Below are 16,153 nucleotides of genomic sequence, written 5' to 3' on the forward strand. Positions count from 1 at the left end.
GGAAGTGTTCCGAAGCATTATTAAACATCAGCGGAATTTGTAGAACAATAGAAGACTTCCGAAGCATTTTTAAACTTCAGTGAAAATTCCGAAAACAATGCAAGAGTTGCGAAGCATTTTTAAACGTCAGCAGAATTCCGAAATCAATGGAAGAGTTCTGAAGCATTTTTAAATGTCAGCAGAATTCCGAAAATAATGGAAGAGTTCCGAAGCAAATTTAAACTTTAGCAGAATTACGTGAACAATGAAAGAGTTCCGAAGCATTTTTAAACTTCAGCAGAATTCTGAGAACAATGGTAGAGTTCCGAAGCATTTTTAAATTTCAGCGGAATTCCGAGAACAATGGATGAGTTCCGAAGCATTTTTAAATGTCAGCAGAATTCCGGGAAAAATGGAAGAATTGCGAAGCATTTTTAAACATCAGTAGAATTCAAAGAACAATGCAAGAGATCCAAAGCATTATTAAACGTCAGTGGAATTCCGAGAACCATGGAAGAGTTCCGAATGATTTTTAAACATCAGCGGAATTTCGAGAACAATGGAAGAGTTCCGAAGCATTTTTAAACTTCAATTGAATTCTGAGAACAATGGAAGAGTTCCGTAGCATTTTTAAACTTCAGAAGAATACCAGGAACAATGGAGGAGTTCCAAAGCATTTTTGAACTTCAGCAGAATTCCGAGAACAATGGAAGAGTTCTGAAGCATTTTTAAACATCAGCAAAATTTCCAGAACAATGGAAGAGTTCCGAAGCATTTTTAAATTTCAACAGAATTCCGAGAACAATTGATGTGTTCCGAAGCATTTTTAAACTACAGCAGAATTCCAATAACAATGGAAGTGTTCCGAAGCATTTTTAAACGTCAACGGATTTCCTAGAACAATGGAAGAGTTCCATAGCATTATTTAACGTCAGCGGAATTCTGAGAACAATGGAAGTGTTCCGAAGCATTATTAAACATCAGCGGAATTTGTAGAACAATAAAAGACTTCCGAAGCATTTTTAAACTTCAGTGAAAATTCCAAAAACAATGCAAGAGTTGCGAAGCATTTTTAAATGGCAGCAGAATTCCGAGAACAATGGAAGAGTTCCGAAGCATTTTTAAACTTTCGCAGATTTCCGAGAACAATGGATGAGTTCCGAAGCATTTTTAAACGTCAGCAGAATTCTGGGAAAAGTGGAAGAATTGCGAAGCATTTTTAAAACTTCGTCGGATTTCCGTGAACAATGGAAGTGTTCTGAAGTATTTTTAAAACGCCAGCGGAATTCCAAGAACAATGGAAGAGTTCCGAAGCATTTTTAAACGCCAGCAGAATTCTGAGAACAATGGAAGAGTTCCGAAGTATTTTTAAACGTCAGTGGAAGTCCGAGAACAATGGAATAGTTACGAAGCATTTTTAAACTTCAGCAGAATTACGAGAACAATGGAAGTGTTCCGAAGCATTTTTAAACATCAACAGAATTTCCACAACAATAGAAGAGTTCCGAAGCATTTTTAAACTTCAGTGGAATTCCGAAAACAATGGAAGAGTTACAAAGCATTTTTAAACATCAGCAGAATTCCGAGAACAATGGAAGAGTTCCGAAGCATTTTTAAACTTCAGCAGAATTGCGAGAACAATGGAAGAGTTCCGAAGCATTATTAAATGTCAGCGTAATTCCGAGAACAAAGGCAGAGTTCCGAAGCAAATTTAAACTTCAGCAGAATTACGTGAACAATGGAAGAGTTCCAAAGCATTTTTAAACTTTAGCAGAATTCCAGGAACAATGGAAGAGTTCTGAAGCATTTTTAAATTTCAGCAGAATTCTGGGAACAATGGAAGGGTTCCAAAGCATTTATAAACTTCAGCAGAATTCCGAGAACAATGGAAGAGTTCCGAAGCATTTTTAAATGTCAGCAGAATTCCTAGAACAATGAATGAACTCCGAAGCATTTTTAAATGTCAGCGGTATTTCGGGAACAATGGAAGTGTTCCGAAGCATTATTAAACATCAGCGGAATTCGAAGAACAATAGAAGAGTTCCGAGGCATTTTTAAACGTCAGCGGAATTCCGAGAACAATGGAAGAGTGCCAAAGCATTTTTAAAACTTCAGCGGAATTCCGAAAACAATGGAAGAATTCCGAAGCATTTTTAAACAACAGCAGAATTCCGAGAACAAAGGAAGAGTTCCTTAGCATTTTTAAATGTCAGCAGAATTCCGAGAACAATGAATGAACTCCGAAGCATTTTTAAATGTCAGCAGAATTCCGAGAACAATGGAAGAGTTCCCAAGGATTTTTAAACATCAGCGGAATTCCGAGAAGAATGGAAGAGTTCCGAAGCATTTTTAAACTCCGGCGGATTTCCGAGAACAATGGAAGTGTTCCGAAGCATTTTTAAAATTCAGCATAATTCTGAGAACAATGGAAGAGTTCCAAAGCATTTTTAAACGGCAGCGGAATTCAGAGAACAATGAAAGAGTTCCCAAGCATTATTAAATGTCAGCGGAATTCTAAGAACAATGGAAGAGTTCCGAAGCATTTTTAAACGTCAGCGGAATTCCTTGAACAATGAAAGAGATCGGAAGCATTTTTAAACTTCAAAAGAATTCCGGGAACAATGGAAGAGTTCCGAAACATTTTTAAGTGTAAGCAGAATTCCAAGAACAATGGAAGAGTTCCGAAGCATTTTTATAATTCAGCATAATTCTGAGAACAATGGAAGAGTTCCAAAGCATTTTTAAATGTCTGCAGAATTCCAAGAACAATGGAAGAGTTCCGAAGCATTATTAAACGTCAGCGGAATTCCGAGAACAATGGAAGAGTTCCGAAGAATTTTTAAACGTCAGCGAATTTTGAGAACCATTGAAGAGTTCCGAAGCATTTTTAAACTTAAGTGGAATTCGGAGAACAATGGAAGAGTTATGTAGCATTTTTAAACTTCAGAAGAATTCCAGGAACAATGGAAGAGTTCCAAAGCATTTTTAAACTTCAGCAGAATTCCGAGAACAATGGAAGAGTTCTGAAGCATTTTTAAACATCAGCAGAATTTCCAGAACAATGGAAGAGTTCCGAAGCATTTTTAAAATTCAGCAGAATTCCTAAAACAATACTAGTGTTGAGCCACCCCCGTAGTGTTCGGGTTCGGTTCGGTTCGTCGAACACCGGGATGTTCGAGGAACTGTTCGTCGAACTGTTCGTCGAACACCTTAGAACACCGTCGAACACCGTTAAAACCAATGGCAGGCAAACAAAAACACATAGAAACACATAGAAAACACCTGCAAAGGTGTCCAAAAGCTGACAAACTGCTCAGAAGACACTCTCTTTAAAAAAGCCGGCCGGCAAATTCAGCAGCGGCATACACCGGTACCCGACAATTTAGACAAGAAGTAATAGAGCATCACACATAGATTAGATAGATAGAAACATGTCAGTCACACATATAAGAAGCACAGTGACAGTGTTGGTTACTGCACTTGTCATTTAGTGTAAAGGATTTATTAAAAAAAATATTAGTGTTTTCATGCACCGTCTCTTTAAAAAAGCCGGCCGGCAATTCAGCATCTGTACCCGACAATTTAGACAAGAAGTAATAGAGCATCACACATAGATTAGATAGATAGAAACATGTCAGTCACACATATAAGAAGCACAGTGACAGTGTTGGTTACTGCACTTGTCATTTAGTGTAAAGGATTTATTTAAAAAAATAATAGTGTTTTCATGCACTGTCTCTTTAAAAAAGCCGGCCGGCAATTCAGCAGCGGTACCCGACAATTTAGAACAGAAAGATAGAGCATCACACATAGATTAGATAGATAGAAACATGTCAGTCACATTTATAATAAGTACAGTGACAGTGTTGCTTACTGTACTTGTCATTTAGTGTATAGGATTTATTTAAAAAAATAATAGTGTTTTCATGCACTGTCTCTTTAAAAAAGCCGGCCGGCAATTCAGCAGCGGTACCCGACAATTTAGAACAGAAAGATAGAGCATCACACATAGATTAGATAGATAGAAACATGTCAGTCACATATATATGAAGTACAGTGATAGTGTTGGTTACTGTACTTGTCATTTAGTATTAAAATAAAGGATTTATTATTAAAAAAATTGGCGTGGGGTTCCCCTTAATTTTAGGCTCTAGCGGAGGTTAAGCAGACGGCTGGGGCAGATGTTTGAAGCCTGGGAAGGGGGTAATACCCACGGAGCTTCCCAGGCTACTAATATCAGCCCCCAGCTGAATACATAGCCTTTACTAGCTATTAAAATGGGGACCCCCCAAAAAAAATGACGTGGGGTCCCCCCTAATTTAATAGCTAGCAAAGGCTAGGCAGACAGCTGGGGACTGATATTAATAGCCCAGGAAGGGAGCCATGAATATTGGCCCCCTCCCAGGCTAGAAACACCAGCCGTCAGCCGCCCCAGAAATGGCGCATTCATAGGATGCGCCAATTCTGGCACTTAGCCTCGCTCTTCCACGCTGCCCTGGTGCGGTGGCAGGGGGTAATAGGGTTGGGGTTGATGTCAGCTTATAATGCCAGCAGACATCAAGCCCAGGTTAGTAATGGAGAGGCGTCTATAAGACACCCCCATTACTAACCCCATAGTCAAAGTTAAAAAAAACACAAACACCCAGAATAAAGTCCTTTAATTGAAATAAAGACACAATCCTTTATTGTTCTAAATTAAACCATACTTACCGTCACGCCCATTCCAGCTGAAGCCAACGATCTCCTGCAATAAAAGAAAAATAATAAAGCAACCTCATCCTTACCTTTCCATGGTTCCCACGACAGCTTCAGCTCTGCTCCATCGAGATGACAGGCTGGACCGCAGCAGAACGCTGCCATCCAGCCTGTCATCCCGCAGACACTGAGAAGCGCAGGCTTCCTTGCGCTGCTCAGCGTCTCTCTGTGACGACATCCAGATGAGCCGAGTTCATGTCCAATGAACTCGGCTCACCTCATGCACGTCACTGACAGCGTGGGAAAATTCTCACGCTGAAGCGCTGATTGCAGGAGAATTTTCCCACGCTGTCAGTGACGTGCAGGAGGTGAGCTGAGTTCATTGGACATGAGCTCACCTTATGTACGTCACTGACAGCGTGGGAAAATTCTCCTGCACTCAGCGCTTCAGCGGGAGAATTCTCACGCTGAAGCGCTGAGTGCAGGAGAATTTTCCCACGCTGTCAGTGACGTGCAGGAGGTGAGCTGAGTTCATTGGACATGAGCTCACCTTATGCACGTCACTGACAGCGTGGGAAAATTCTCCTGCACTCAGCGCTTCAGCGGGAGAATTCTCACGCTGAAGCGCGGAGTGCAGGAGAATTTTCCCACGCTGTCAGTGACGTGCAGGAGGTGAGCTGAGTTCATTGGACATGAGCTCACCTTATGCACGTCACTGACAGCGTGGGAAAATTCTCCTGCACTCAGCGCTTCAGCGGGAGAATTCTCACGCTGAAGCGCTGAGTGCAGGAGAATTTTCCCACGCTGTCAGTGACGTGCAGGAGGTGAGCTGAGTTCATTGGACATGAGCTCACCTCATGCACATCACTGACAGCGTGGGAGAATTCTCCTGCACTCAGCACTTCAGCGTGAGAATTTTCCCACGCTGTCAGTGACGTGCATGAGGTGAGCCGAGTTCATTGGACATGACCTCGGCTCATCTGGATGCCGTCACACCGAGACAGTGAGGAGCGCAAGCATGCCTGCGCTTCTCAGTGTCTGCGGGATGACAGACTGGATGGCAGCGTTCTGCTGCGGTCCAGCCAGTCATCTCGATGTAGCAGAGCTGAAGCTGTCGTGGGAACCATGGAAAGGTAAGGATGAGGTTGGTTTATTATTTTTCTTTTATTGCAGGAGATCGTTGGCTTCAGCTGGAATGGGTGTGATGGTAAGTATGGTTTAATTTAGAACAATAAAGAATTGTGTCTTTATTTCAATTAAAGGACTTTATTCTGGGTGTTGTGTTTTTTTTAAATACTTTACTAGAAATTCATGGCGGTCATGTCTAATACTGGCGTGACCCCATGAATTTTGGGCTTGGGGCCAGCTGATAATACCAAGCTGGCCCTAACCCCTTTATTACCCAGTGAGCCACCGCACCAGGGCCCTGGATGAGTTGGGTACAGCGCCAGAAGATGGCGCTTCTATGAACGCGCCATTTTCCGGGGTGGCTGCGGACTGCAATTTGTAGCGGGGGGGGGGCCCAGAAAGCTTGGGCCTCCCTGCGCTGCAGATTCCAGCCCCCAGCTGCCTAGTTGTACCTGGCTGGACACAAAAATAGGGCGAAGCCCCACGTACTTTTTTTTTAATTATTTCATGAAATTCATGAAATAATTAAGAAAAAAAGGCCTTCCCTATATTGTTGTGTCCGGCCAGGTACAAATAGGCAGCTGGTGGTTGGGGGCAGCCCATTCCTGCCTGCTGTACCTGGCTGGACACAAATATAGTGCGAAGCCCCACTTCAATTTTTTTAAATTATTTCAGGAAATTCATGAAATAATTTAAAAAAAATTGACGTGGGGCTTCGCACTATATTTGTGTCCAGCCAGGTACAGCAGGCAGGAACGGGCTGCCCCCAACCACCAGCTGCCTATTTGTACCTGGCCGGACACAACAATATAGGGAAGCCCTTTTTTTCTTAATTATTTCATGAAATAATTTAAAGAAAATTGACGTGGGGCTTCGCCCTGTTTTTGTGTCCAGCCAGGTACAACTAGGCAGCTGGGGGCTGGAATCCGCAGCGCAGGGAGGCCCAAGCTTTCTGGGCCACCCCCGCTGCAAATTGCAGTCCGCAGCCACCCCGGAAAATGGCGCGTTCATAGAAGCGCCATCTTCTGGCGCTGTACCCAACTCATCCAGGGCCCTGATGCGGTGGCTCACTGGGTAATAAAGGGGTTAGGGCCAGCTTGGCATTATCAGCTGGCCCTAAGCCCGAAATTCATGGGGTCACGCCAATATTAGACATGACCACCATGAATTTCTAGTAAAGTATTTAAAAAAAACACAACACCCAGAAAAAAGTCCTTTAATTGAAATAAAGACACAATCCTTTATTGTTCTAAATTAAACCATACTTACCATCACGCCCATTCCAGCTGAAGCCAACGATCTCCTGAAATAAAAGAAAAATAATAAAGCAACATCATCCTTACCTTTCCATGGTTCCCATGACATCTTCAGCTCTGCTACATCGAGATGACAGGCTGGACCGCAGCAGAACGCTGCCATCCAGCCTGTCATCCCGCAGACACTGAGAAGCGCAGGCTTGCTTGCGCTCCACAGTGTCTCTCTGTGAGGGCATCCAGATGAGCCGAGTTAATGTCCAATGAACTCGGCTCACCTCATGCACGTCACTGACAGCGTGGGAAAATTCTCCTGCACTCAGCGCTTCAGCGTGGGAGAATTCTCACACTGAAGCGCTGAGTGCAGGAGAATTCTCCCACGCTGTCAGTGACGTGCAGGAGGTGAGCTGAGTTCATTGGACATGAGCTCACCTTATGCACGTCACTGACAGCGTGGGAAAATTCTCCTGCACTCAGCGCTTCAGCGGGAGAATTCTCACGCTGAAGCGCTGAGTGCAGGAGAATTCTCCCACGCTGTCAGTGACGTGCAGGAGGTGAGCTGAGTTCATTGGACATGAGCTCACCTTATGCACGTCACTGACAGCGTGGGAGAATTCTCCTGCACTCACCGCTTCAGCTTGAGAATTTTCCCACGCTGTCAGTGACGTGCATGAGGTGAGCCGAGTTCATTGGACATGAACTCGGCTCATCTGGATGTCGTCACAGAGAGACGCTGAGCAGCGCAAGCAAGCCTGCGCTTCTCAGTGTCTGCGGGATGAGAGGCTGGATGGCAGCGTTCTGCTGCGGTCCAGCCTGTCATCTCGATGTAGCAGAGCTGAAGCTGTCGTGGGAACCATGGAAAGGTAAGGATGAGGTTGCTTTATTATTTTTCTTTTATTGCAGGAGATCGTTGGCTTCAGCTGGAATGGGCGTGATGGTAGGTATGGTTTAATTTAGAACAATAAAGGATTGTGTCTTTATTTCAATTAAAGGACTTTATTCTGGGTGTTTGTTTTTTTTAACTTTGACTATGGGGTTAGTAATGGGGGTGTCTTATAGACGCCTCTCCATTACTAACCTGGGCTTGATGTCAGCTGGCATTATAAGCTGACATCAACCCCAACCCTATTACCCCCTGCCACCGCACCAGGGCAGCGTGGAAGAGCGAGGCTAAGTGCCAGAATTGGCGCATCCTATGAATGCGCCATTTCTGGGGCGGCTGACGGCTGGTGTTTCTAGCCTGGGAGGGGGCCAATATTCATGGCTCCCTTCCTGGGCTATTAATATCAGCCCCCAGCTGTCTGCCTAGCCTTTGCTAGCTATTAAATTAGGGGGGACCCCACGTCATTTTTTTTGGGGGGTCCCCCATTTTAATAGCTAGTAAAGGCTATGTATTCAGCTGGGGGCTGATATTAGTAGCCTGGGAAGCTCCGTGGGTATTACCCCCTTCCCAGGCTTCAAACATCTGCCCCAGCTGTCTGCTTAACCTCCGCTAGAGCCTAAAATTAAGGGGAACCCCACGCCAATTTTTTTAATAATAAATCCTTTATTTTAATACTAAATGACAAGTACAGTAACCAACACTATCACTGTACTTCATATATATGTGACTGACATGTTTCTATCTATCTAATCTATGTGTGAAGCTCTATTCTGTCTGTTATAAATTGTCGGGTACCGCTGCTGAATTGCCGGCCGGCTTTTTTAAAGAGACAGTGCATGAAAACACTATTATTTTTTTAAATAAATCCTTTACACTAAATGACAAGTACAGTAATCAACATTGTCACTGCACTTCTTATTTATGTGACTGACATGTTTCTATCTATCTAATCTATGTGTGATTCTCTATTCCTTCTATTCTAAATTGTCGGGTACCGCTGCTGAATTGCCGGCCGGCTTTTTTAAAGAGACGGTGCATGAAAACACTATTATTTTTTTTGATAAATCCTTTACACTAAATGACAAGTACAGTAAGCAGCACTTTCACTGTACTCCGTATATATGTGGCTGACATGTTCCTATCTATCTAATCTATGTGTGATGCTCTATTCTTTCGGTTCTAAATTGTCGGGTACAGGTGTATGCCGCTGCTGAATTGCCGGCTTTTCATGTTTCACTGTTGGCACTGTTCCCATCGATTTGGGCAATCACTGTAATGCCACAACCACCATGGCTGTGGCATTACAGTGAGTGGCAGACAATCCCTGCATGATTGGTGCTCTAAATAGCACCAGACATGCAGGACACGCTTTTGGTGCACGAACAGTTATCGAACATAACCTCGAACAGCCGAATTTTTTGCAAATCGTTCGGGTTCGTCGAACAACTCGAACACCGCCCAAAACAGCTCGAATTTGAGATTGGCGAACAGTTCTAGTCGAACACCGCTCATCTCTAAACAATACAAGAGTTGCAAAGCATTTTTAAACGTCAGCAGAATTCCGAGAACAATGGAAGAGTTCCGAAGCATTTTTAAACTTCAGTGGAATTCTGAGAACAATGGAAGAGTTCCGTAGCATTTTTAAACTTCAGAAGAATTCCAGGAACAATGGAAGAGTTCCATAGCATTTTTAAACTTCAGAAGATTTCCAGGAACAATGGAAGAGTTACGAAGCATTTTTAAACTTCGGCGGATTTCCGAGAACAATGGAAGTGTTCCGAAGTATTTTTAAATGCCAGCGGAATTCTGAGAACAATGGAAGAGTTCCGAAGCATTTTTAAACTTTAGAGGAATTCCGAGAACAATGGAATAGTTCCGAAGGATTTTTAAACGTCTGAGAAATTCCGAGAACAATGGAATAGTTCCGAAGCATTTTTAAACTTCAGAAGAATTCCGGGAATAATGGAAGAGTTCCAAAGCATTTTTAAACTTCATCAGAATTCCGAGAACAATGGAAGAGTTCCGAAGCATTTTTAAACATCAGCAGAATTTCCACAACAATGGAAGAGTTCCGAAACATTTTTAAACTTCAACGGAATTCCAAAAACAATGGAAGAGTTCTGAAGCATTTTTAAACTTCAGCAGAATTCTGAGAACAATGGAAGTGTTCCGAAGCATTATTAAACATCAGCGGAATTTGTAGAACAATAAAAGACTTCCGAAGCATTTTTAAACTTCAGTGAAAATTCCGAAAACAATGCAAGAGTTGCGAAGCATTTTTAAATGGCAGCAGAATTCCAAGAACAATGGAAGAGTTCCGAAGCATTTTTAAACTTCAGTGCAATTGCGAGAACAATGGAAGAGTTCCGAAGCAAATTTAAACTTTAGCAGAATTTCGTGAACAATGGAAGAGTTCCGAAGCATTTTTAAACTTTCGCAGATTTCCGAGAACAATGGATGAGTTCCGAAGCATTTTTAAACGTCAGCGGAAGTCCGAGAACAATGGAATAGTTACGAAGCATTTTTAAACTTCAGCAGAATTATGAGAACAATGGAAGAGTTACGAAGCATTTTTAAACATCAGCAGAATTTCCACAACAATGGAAGAGTTACGAAGCATTTTTAAACATCAGCAGAATTTCCACAACAATGGAAGAGTTCCGAAGCATTTTTAAACTTCAGTGGAATTCCGAAAACAATGGAAGAGTTACAAAGCATTTTTAAACATCAGCAGAATTCCGAGAACAATGGAAGAGTTCCGAAGCATTTTTAAACTTCAGCCGAATTGCGAGAACAATGGAAGAGTTCCGAAGCATTATTAAATCTCAGCGTAATTCCGAGAACAAAGGCAGAGTTCCGAAGCAAATTTAAACTTCAGCAGAATTACGTGAACAATGGAAGAGTTCCAAAGCATTTTTAAACTTCAGCAGAATTCCGAGAACAATGGAAGAGTTCCGAAGCATTTTTAAATGTCAGCAGAATTCCTAGAACAATGAATGATCTCCGAAGCATTTTTAAATGTCAGCGGTATTTCGGGAACAATGGAAGTGTTCCGAAGCATTATTAAACATCAGCGGAATTCGAAGAACAATAGAAGAGTTCCGAGGCATTTTTAAACGTCAGCGGAATTCCGAGAACAATGGAAGAGTGCCAAAGCATTTTTAAAACTTCAGCGGAATTCCGAAAACAATGGAAGAATTCCGAAGCATTTTTAAACAACAGCAGAATTCTGAGAACAAAGGAAGAGTTCCTTAGCATTTTTAAATGTCAGCAGAATTCCGAGAACAATGGAAGAGTTCCCAAGGATTTTTAAACATCAGCGTAATTCCGAGAAGAATGGAAGAGTTCCGAAGCATTTTTAAACTCCGGCTGATTTCCGAGAACAATAGAAGTGTTCCGAAGCATTTTTAAAATTCAGCATAATTCTGAGAACAATGGAAGAGTTCCAAAGCATTTTTAAACGGCAGCGGAATTCAGAGAACAATGAAAGAGTTCCCAAGCATTATTAAATGTCAGCGGAATTCTAAGAACAATGGAAGAGTTCCGAAGCATTTTTAAACGTCAGCGGAATTCCTTGAACAATGAAAGAGATTGGAAACATTTTTAAACTTCAAAAGAATTCCGGGAACAGTGGAAGAGTTCCGAAGCATTTTTAAGTGTCAGCAGAATTCCAAGAACAATGGAAGAGTTCCGAAGCATTATTAAACGTCAGCGGAATTCCGAGAACAATGGAAGAGTTCCGAAGAATTTTTAAACGTCAGCGAATTTTGAGAACCATTGAAGAGTTCGGAAGCATTTTTAAACTTAAGTGGAATTCGGAGAACAATGGAAGAGTTATGTAGCATTTTTAAACTTCAGAAGAATTCCAGGAACAATGGAAGAGTTCCAAAGCATTTTTAAACTTCAGCAGAATTCCGAGAGCAATGGAAGAGTTCTGAAGCATTTTTAAACATCAGCAGAATTTCCAGAACAATGGAAGAGTTCCGAAGCATTTTTAAAATTCAGCAGAATTCCTAAAACAATACAAGAGTTGCAAAGCATTTTTAAACGTCAGCAGAATTCCGAGAACAATGGAAGAGTTCCGAAGCATTTTTAAACTTCAGTGGAATTCTGAGAACAATGGAAGAGTTCCGTAGCATTTTTAAACTTCAGAAGAATTCCAGGAACAATGGAAGAGTTCCATAGCATTTTTAAACTTCAGAAGATTTCCAGGAACAATGGAAGAGTTCCGAAGCATTTTTAAACTTCGGCGGATTTCCGAGAACAATGGAAGTGTTCCGAAGTATTTTTAAACGCCAGCGGAATTCCGAGAACAATGGAAGAGTTCCGAAGCCTTTTTAAACTTTAGAGGAATTCCGAGAACAATGGAATAGTTCCGAAGGATTTTTAAACGTCTGAGAAATTCCGAGAACAATGGAATAGTTCCCAAGGATTTTTAAACATCAGCAGAATTCCGAGAAGAATGGAAGAGTTCCGAAGCATTTTTAAACTCCGGCTGATTTCCGAGAACAATAGAAGTGTTCCGAAGCATTTTTAAAATTCAGCATAATTCTGAGAACAATGGAAGAGTTCCAAAGCATTTTTAAACGGCAGCGGAATTCAGAGAACAATGAAAGAGTTCCCAAGCATTATTAAATGTCAGCGGAATTCTAAGAACAATGGAAGAGTTCCGAAGCATTTTTAAACTTTAGAGGAATTCCGAGAACAATGGAATAGTTCCGAAGGATTTTTAAACGTCTGAGAAATTCCGAGAACAATGGAATAGTTCCGAAGCATTTTTAAACTTCAGAAGAATTCCGGGAATAATGGAAGAGTTCCAAAGCATTTTTAAACTTCATCAGAATTCCGAGAACAATGGAAGAGTTCCGAAGCATTTTTAAACATCAGCAGAATTTCCACAACAATGGAAGATTTCCGAAACATTTTTAAACTTCAGCGGAATTCCGAAAACAATGGAAGAGTTCTGAAGCATTTTTAAACTTCAGCAGAATTCTGAGAACAATGGAAGTGTTCCGAAGCATTATTAAACATCAGCGGAATTTGTAGAACAATAAAAGACTTCCGAAGCATTTTTAAACTTCAGTGAAAATTCCGAAAACAATGCAAGAGTTGCGAAGCATTTTTAAATGGCAGCAGAATTCCGAGAACAATGGAAGAGTTCCGAAGCATTTTTAAACTTCAGTGCAATTGCGAGAACAATGGAAGAGTTCCGAAGCAAATTTAAACTTTAGCAGAATTTCGTGAACAATGGAAGAGTTCCGAAGCATTTTTAAACTTTCGCAGATTTCTGAGAACAATGGATGAGTTCCGAAGCATTTTTAAACGTCAGCAGAATTCTGGGAAAAGTGGAAGAATTGCGAAGCATTTTTAAAACTTCGTCGGATTTCCGTGAACAATGGAAGTGTTCTGAAGTATTTTTAAAACGCCAGCGGAATTCCAAGAACAATGGAAGAGTTCCGAAGCATTTTTAAACGCCAGCAGAATTCTGCGAACAATGGAAGAGTTCCGAAGTATTTTTAAACGTCAGCGGAAGTCCGAGAACAATGGAATAGTTACGAAGCATTTTTAAACTTCAGCAGAATTACGAGAACAATGGAAGAGTTACGAAGCATTTTTAAACATCAGCAGAATTTCCACAACAATGGAAGAGTTCCGGAGCATTTTTAAACTTCAGTGGAATTCCGAAAACAATGGAAGAGTTACAAAGCATTTTTAAACATCAGCAGAATTCTGAGAACAATGGAAGAGTTACGAAGTATTTTTAAACGTCAGCGGAAGTCCGAGAACAATGGAAGAGTTCCGAAGCATTATTAAATGTCAGCGTAATTCCGAGAACAAAGGCAGAGTTCCGAAGCAAATTTAAACTTCAGCAGAATTACGTGAACAATGGAAGAGTTCCAAAGCATTTTTAAACGGCAGCAGAATTCAGAGAACAATGAAAGAGTTCCCAAGCATTATTAAATGTCAGCGGAATTCCGAGAACAATGGAAGAGTTCCGAAGCCTTTTTAAACTTTAGAGGAATTCCGAGAACAATGGAATAGTTCCGAAGGATTTTTAAACGTCTGAGAAATTCCGAGAACAATGGAATAGTTCCGAAGCATTTTTAAACTTCAGAAGAATTCCGGGAATAATGGAAGAGTTCCAAAGCATTTTTAAACTTCATCAGAATTCCGAGAACAATGGAAGAGTTCCGAAGCATTTTTAAACATCAGCAGAATTTCCACAACAATGGAAGAGTTCCGAAACATTTTTAAACTTCAGCGGAATTCCAAAAACAATGGAAGAGTTCTGAAGCATTTTTAAACTTCAGCAGAATTCTGAGAACAATGGAAGTGTTCCGAAGCAATATTAAACATCAGCGGAATTTGTAGAACAATAAAAGACTTCCGAAGCATTTTTAAACTTCAGTGAAAATTCCGAAAACAATGCAAGAGTTGCAAAGCATTTTTAAATGGCAGCAGAATTCCGAGAACAATGGAAGAGTTCCGAAGCATTTTTAAACTTCAGTGCAATTGCGAGAACAATGGAAGAGTTCCGAAGCAAATTTAAACTTTAGCAGAATTTCGTGAACAATGGAAGAGTTCCGAAGCATTTTTAAACTTTCGCAGATTTCCGAGAACAATGGATGAGTTCCGAAGCATTTTTAAACGTCAGCAGAATTCTGGGAAAAGTGGAAGAATTGCGAAGCATTTTTAAAACTTCGTCGGATTTCCGTGAACAATGGAAGTGTTCTGAAGTATTTTTAAAACGCCAGCGGAATTCCAAGAACAATGGAAGAGTTCCGAAGCATTTTTAAACGCCAGCAGAATTCTGAGAACAATGGAAGAGTTCCGAAGTATTTTTAAACGTCAGCGGAAGTCCGAGAACAATGGAATAGTTACGAAGCATTTTTAAACTTCAGCAGAATTACGAGAACAATGGAAGAGTTACGAAGCATTTTTAAACATCAGCAGAATTTCCACAACAATGGAAGAGTTCCGAAGCATTTTTAAACTTCAGTGGAATTCCGAAAACAATGGAAGAGTTACAAAGCATTTTTAAACATCAGCAGAATTCCGAGAACAATGGAAGAGTTCCGAAGCATTTTTAAACTTCAGCCGAATTGCGAGAACAATGGAAGAGTTCCGAAGCATTATTAAATGTCAGCGTAATTCCGAGAACAAAGGCAGAGTTCCGAAGCAAATTTAAACTTCAGCAGAATTACGTGAACAATGGAAGAGTTCCAAAGCATTTTTAAACTTCAGCAGAATTCCGAGAACAATGGAAGAGTTCTGAAGCATTTTTAAATTTCAGCAGAATTCTGGGAACAATGGAAGCGTTCCAAAGCATTTATAAACTTCAGCAGAATTCCGAGAACAATGGAAGAGTTCCGAAGCATTTTTAAATGTCAGCAGAATTCCTAGAACAATGAATGAACTCCGAAGCATTTTTAAATGTCAGCGGTATTTCGGGAACAATGGAAGTGTTCCGAAGCATTATTAAACATCAGCGGAATTCGAAGAACAATAGAAGAGTTCCGAGGCATTTTTAAACGTCAGCGGAATTCCGAGAACAATGGAAGAGTGCCAAAGAATTTTTAAAACTTCAGCGGAATTCCGAAAACAATGGAAGAATTCCGAAGCATTTTTAAACAACAGCAGAATTCCGAGAACAAAGGAAGAGTTCCTTAGCATTTTTAAATGTCAGCAGAATTCCGAGAACAATGGAAGAGTTCCCAAGGATTTTTAAACATCAGCGGAATTCCGAGAAGAATGGAAGAGTTCCGAAGCATTTTTAAACTCCGGCTGATTTCCGAGAACAATAGAAGTGTTCCGAAGCATTTTTAAAATTCAGCATAATTCTGAGAACAATGGAAGAGTTCCAAAGCATTTTTAAACGGCAGCGGAATTCAGAGAACAATGAAAGAGTTCCCAAGCATTATTAAATGTCAGCGGAATTCTAAGAACAATGGAAGAGTTCCGAAGCATTTTTAAACTTTAGAGGAATTCCGAGAACAATGGAATAGTTCCGAAGGATTTTTAAACGTCTGAGAAATTCCGAGAACAATGGAATAGTTCCGAAGCATTTTTAAACTTCAGAAGAATTCCGGGAATAATGGAAGAGTTCCAAAGCATTTTTAAACTTCATCAGAATTCCGAGAACAATGGAAGAGTTCCGAAGCATTTTTAAACATCAGCAGAATTTCCACAACAATGGAAGATTTCCGAAACATTT

Source organism: Phyllobates terribilis, unplaced genomic scaffold, assembly GCF_046119375.1.
Source record: "Phyllobates terribilis strain yellow unplaced genomic scaffold, ASM4611937v1 Scaffold_2__4_contigs__length_985480577, whole genome shotgun sequence".
NCBI classification, from domain to species: domain Eukaryota; kingdom Metazoa; phylum Chordata; class Amphibia; order Anura; family Dendrobatidae; genus Phyllobates; species Phyllobates terribilis.